Below are 6,000 nucleotides of genomic sequence, written 5' to 3'. Positions count from 1 at the left end.
TTAGAACTAGAGATTGGCCAGCACACACACACACACGCAGACACACACACACACACACACACACACATATATATACCGTCTATATATGCACATCAATACGCAAAGACAAAAAGTACACCCACACACTTGCCCTGGTAGACGATGCCCAATGGGTCCATTCCCAGCAGCAGGCCAGGGAGTTCCACCATCCTCAGCGAGGGGGACATGCATCCCAAAACACTCGGCATCGACACTGACCTCGGTAACGGCCACCACCACAACAACAACAACAACAACAGTAGCAACAACACAATCAGCAGTCACAACGGGGGAGTTCTGCTTCGCGGCGCTTTGCACTTTCATGCCTGCCAGAAGTATTTGGATTTGCATAAAGGTCAAGGTTTATTTTTGGCTGCTGTGAACTGTTAACCTCTGTATAGGAGCCGGAGACCAGCGGGCCAGATTCAAATAATTCCTCTCGGCCTGACGCCGTCCCTGACGCAGACACACACAGGTAACCTTTTGGCCCAGTGGTTCCTGTGTCGATCTCAGTCAGTTGACATCTGGAGCCCAAAAATGGACCTCTACAGATCTACATATAACAATGACTGTCAGATAGCTGGACTCCAGCAGATTGTCGAGATTCTTTTTGGGAAACTGGAGGTCCCTGTTCTCCCATAAAAACACACTCAGACACACCCCCACACACACACACACACACACACAATGACAAAAAGGATGAATGAACAGTGTTTGAGACAAGACGTTGTAGTAGTATACACCACATGCTACACTGATGAAAACCATTTGCAACAGGAAGGGGTTAAAGGTGTGTGTGTGTGTGTGTGTGTGTGTGTGTGTGTGTGTGTGTGTGTGTGTGTGTGTGTGTGTATGTCGGGCGGCACATGGAATGGATCCAAACAGCCTCCCAAGCCCCTGCTTTAATGCAGTCTTAAACAAAGCTGTTCGAAGCCTCCATTGATAAAAACACTTAGACAGTCTTTCTGGCTGAAGTCCATTTGCAGCGTTTGTGTGTGTGCTTGTGTCTTTGTCTTTGTTTGTGTGTATGTGTTTGTGTGTGTGTCTAGTTGGCCACTGGCATTCTCATTGTTTTCATCCCACCACCCCCCCCCCCCCCTCTTTCACACACACACACACACACACACACACACACACACACACACACACACACACACACACACACACACATAAAAACACACTCAGTGGAAACAAGGGATCTCTCAGGGGCCACGAGTGAAAGAAAAACAAACCCCAGCAAAGTGACAGGCACATAGTGACAGTTCTCCTCTAAGACAAAGTCAGACTGCATAAGTGATCAACTTCAGCCAGCGTGAGCGCTCGTGATTACTTCCTGTGAGTGATGCTTTGGAGTACCGAAAAGCCTCATTTGGCTCATTTGGTGTGCGTTGAATTCCTCGGGGGAAAAACACATTGGAGATCAAACATACACACACACAAAAACACACACACACACACACACTACACTACACAGCCAAGCTGCAGTGAAGCCAATAAGCAGGTGCAAGTGTTGATAGCGTGGAGAGATGCAACATCCTGCACTCGCAGCTCTGAATGTGTTTGTGTGTGTGTGTGTGTGTGTGAAAGAGGGGGGGGGGGGGGGTGGTGGGATGAAAACAATGAGAATGCCAGTGCATGCAGCTGTTTGGATCCATTCCATGTGCCGCCCGACACACACACACACACACACACACACACACACACACACACACACACACACACACCTTTAACCCCTTCCTGTTGCAAATGGTTTTCATCAGTGTAGCATGTGGTGTATACTACTACAACATCTTGTCTCAAACACTGTTCATTCATCCTTTTTGTCATTGTGTGTGTGTGTGTGTGTGTGTGTGTGTGTGTGTGTGTTAGCATGGTAAAACACACTGTGATAAAGTGGCTAATGGCCACACTGTAAATCTCAGGGTGAAGAATGACCCCCTCCCAGGTCATTTCCTGGGATTCTTGTGAGTGTGTGTGTGTGTGTGTGTGTGTGTGTGTGTGTGTGTGTGTGTGTGTGAGAGAGAGATAGAGAGAGGAGAAATAGAGAGAGAGGGGGAGAGATGGAGAGGTAGGTTATATATGTACAGTACGTTGGCGATATTCGACAGCCTGTTTATTGTTCACATATGAGCACTTAGTGAACTAGGATTGGTTGCTAAGACAAGATCTAGCCGGGACAGCAGGGAAAACTGATCTATCTCAGCTGCCCTGCTCTGAAGCATAGATATACTGTATCATTTGTGTATCATTTCAATTGAGGTTTGAATTGAGGTGTCATCATTTCTGTATTATTTCAATTGAGCATTTTTAATACCTTTATAACAGATATGTTTCAGGTGGAAATTAAGTATGTTTGTGTGTGTGTGTGTGTGTGTGTGTGTGTGTGTGCACCTAAGAATGCTCTGGTGACGGATCCAATAGGTGGCTGATCTAGTTTCTGAGCTGGCTGAGGGTAAGCAGATATCCAGGCACTGAAAGGTGATCCCTGGAGGAGACAGTTTCCTGTGGTCACTTCCTGCCCACACCGAGCACAGAGGGTGCCTCTTTCCAGGAACCACACTCGCAGTCAGTCACGTCTCCCCACACGAACCTTTAATAGTTCCACCTACTCATGGAGAGGAACTCTTTTGTTGGTTTTCCAGCTACCCAGATATTGTGAGCTCCAAAGCAGCACACTCAACTCTGAAAACTAAAATATACACAAGGACCCTTGGAAAACTTTTGTTTACTCTAATTTTTTCAGCTTTATTCATTTATACAGCAACATTAAGAATGTACACTGTCTCAAAGCACTTCACTAAAAATCCCAGAGCAGGCAAGAAGCATCCCTAAAGAACCTTTTAAACCAACACAAGTCCCTTTGGAAAATTCTCTAGGTACAGTCTTTTAGAGACTGTTCGTTATTTATTGAAGGGGCCACCGGAGGAAAATAGGGGAGGGTCTTCTTTGTTGAGAGGAGGGTCACCCAACTTTTTTTTGTCTAGGAGGGGGGGTCACCCATCTTTTGCATTCATGAAAACAGCAACAAATAAAAGTGACTGGTTTGATTGTTGATTTCTGTCACCATTTATATTGTGACGTTCTCTTTCGTTCCATAGCTGTCAACATTGAAAATTGAAAAAAAAGGGAGATTTCCCGGGTTTCTCACCCAAAATACGAAAAATGTCAACATTCATCCCCATTAACGTTGGAAGGGTTGGAGCAACAAAGTAGCCTACTTTATTCACGCCTAACAGCCTATATTCATTTGTTAAACTTTATCTCGCCCTAAAAAAAGCTAAATTTACCTTTGGTTTACTTGTAGTTTACCGTGTAGCCTAACTTTAAACAGTGTGCATGCTTAAATAGTAAAGCATACTTGTGCTTCATTCATCCACACGTCCAACGTTTTGACAAGCATTTCTACCAATTGACCTTTGTCCTGCCCATCTCTAGCTTTGCTGTCTCCATCCTTTCTGTTTTTGTTGTTTGCAAAAAATATATAGTATTTATTGGTAACCAGCAACAAGTGCAATTTGTTAATCGCTGTCATCTCTCCTGCGCAAACAAAAATGTGTTACGTTCCAAGTAGCAGTGCGTAATTCTGCTTCATAAAGTTGAACAAATACATTTGGTTATTTCATATAAATGGCCAGTTTATGGTCTACAGTGTAGAGTTGGTAAGTTATGGTAGGCCAACTTTGGTTGGTAAGTTATGGTAGGCCAATTCTTTGTCTACTCGTAGCTGAGCTGAGATATTCTACGGGAAAATATTAAAACGGCAGCGGGGGGGAAGTTAAAATACGTGATAAACCCAGAAAAGGTTGGCATGTTTTGGTCCCTTTTATTATTTGTAAAATTGTGCAAACAGCCTTTTCAAGTCATATGAGAAGGAAGGAGTGGTAGCATGCAAGCTCCCAAATTGACGCTCGTCTGAGAAATGGAGTTTTGGATAATGTTCAGCTTCAGCAGCTTTACAATGACTGAGGAAGCCAAGAGACGAGTCCATAGCAACCAGTTCATGTGTTGAATTTGTTATTACCCAGTGTGCTTTGTTGAATGGTCTCAATGTTTTATTGTTTTATTTCATGTGAATACTTACTAGAGGAGTAACTTATTTCAAGTAGGCTAATGCAGTTGCAGGAAGTGTGCATTTAGTTTCCATGCTTATTGTGTTTCCACAACAATGTTAGTGAGTAAATCTACTGAAATGGCCACCATCTTGGTGAAGTGTTTCCACAACAATGTTAGTGAGTAAATCTACTGAAAATCTACTGAAATGGAAATGGATCTTGGTGAAGTGTGTAAGAATGTGTAAGATCAGAAAGCAGAGGTTGATGTATGACCGGTAGCTTAAGTCAGTATATTTTCATAGCGCATAAGAGCATTGGCGGAAGACATTGACAATTGGCTGGGGAGGGTCATGTATTTTTTGAAAATTCTGTTGAAGGGTAATTGAAAAATGTCTTGCAGAGAGGGGAGGGTCATGTAACTTTTGACTGAAGCACTCAAAATCCCTCCGGTGGCCCCTTTTATAAATAACGAACAGTCCCTTAGTTAACAAAATAAAATAGTCTGAGAACAAATGTGGCATTTATCTGGCCCAAGTCTGGCATACCCTTGCCCTTATCACAATAACTTTATCTGCACAATAACTTTATCTGCAAAAGAACTACTTTATGTGCACTGGAACCTTTGTTTCTGAGAGTGCCGATTCCATCTCCCTGGTTGGTGGATCCAGACAATAAGCTTTTCAATCACATCCATCATCCTCTCTTTCAGTGCCGGCCATCACAGCCTCATATGCATGGCGGCGACGCACACTGCTCTACACCCCTTTGGGTTTTTAAAACCTGTCTCCCTGCAAGTGACATGAAACTCTCATTGGTGCAGGTGGTGAGGTGAGATAACGGGCCTAACACACACACACACACACACACACACACACACACACACACACAGACACGCACACAGACATGCACATGCACACACACACCAACACGCACACGTACACACACACACACACACAGACAGATAGAAGGTTTTTGATGCGCTCTGTGACTCTTCACAATCATTGACTCTGGCTGACTGCTTCCCCTGGGAAGTTCTTATCTCTTCCTCTGCCTGTCCAGTCCTCTTTGCTAGCGTCTCCCTACTCATTGTACTACCACTTCACACACACGCACACCCAAACTCACAACCACGCTGTCGCAAGTAAACCAGCATAAAACGTATTAGTACAAGAGAGCTTTAAGAACATAAACCCTCAAAAATAAAATAAACAGAAGTGAATCATTATAAACCTTGTAACAGGGATATGACCAGGCAATTGATTTTGTTTTCAGCCCACAAGCTAAAGAAACTGCCTAAGAACTGCAATCAGGGATGGGTAGTCTGAATAGATCTCTTCAGCTCTTCATGAAAACCCTATAGGCCAATGTGCTGTTTGTAATGTGTTGACCAATTCTCAGAGTGTATAGGATTCACATTGTTTGTGTTTTAAAAACATCTTCCAAGCACCTGACAGGCATGGTGTGTGTGTGTGTGTGTGTGTGTGTGTGTGTGTGTGTGTGTGTGTGTGTGTGTGTGTGTGTGTCTGTGTGTCTGTGTGTCTGTGTATCTACTGTATGTCAGGAGTGTGTGTGTGTGTGTGTCTGAGTCTGTGTATCTGCATGTGTGTATGTGTGCGTGTGCACCCATGTCTGTGTATTTGTGTGTATGGGTGACTGCTTGGCATAGTTACAAATGTGCCAGCTCCTTTCAAACACTGTTATCTCGTGAGGAAATAAAGAAACATGTGTGACCTTCTTCCCTGTGGTCATGTCTGTCACAAAGACAAATGGCTGCCCGCGCTCATCAGCAAAAAGCTCAATGGTGCCCAAGTTGACTTTACAGCAGATGACACGATGCTTGACGTCAGTCCCCCTACCGACACCACCCTGATAGAGTTCTGACAGTGACAAACACTCATTGTACCACTACTTCACACACACACACACACAC

The 6,000-nt window shown here is 44.0% G+C and overlaps 1 protein-coding gene across 3 annotated transcripts in view; it reads right to left on the bottom strand.

Moving 5' to 3' along the window:
• The window catches only part of htr4 (5-hydroxytryptamine receptor 4), a 113,171-nt gene that overhangs the window by 84,765 nt on the left and 22,406 nt on the right, over positions 1-6,000 (bottom strand). The window lies entirely within an intron of this gene.

This window comes from Alosa sapidissima, chromosome 14 (genome assembly GCF_018492685.1).
Source record: "Alosa sapidissima isolate fAloSap1 chromosome 14, fAloSap1.pri, whole genome shotgun sequence".
Classification (NCBI taxonomy): domain Eukaryota; kingdom Metazoa; phylum Chordata; class Actinopteri; order Clupeiformes; family Clupeidae; genus Alosa; species Alosa sapidissima.
This window is presented reverse-complemented; position numbering and strand designations above follow the sequence as displayed.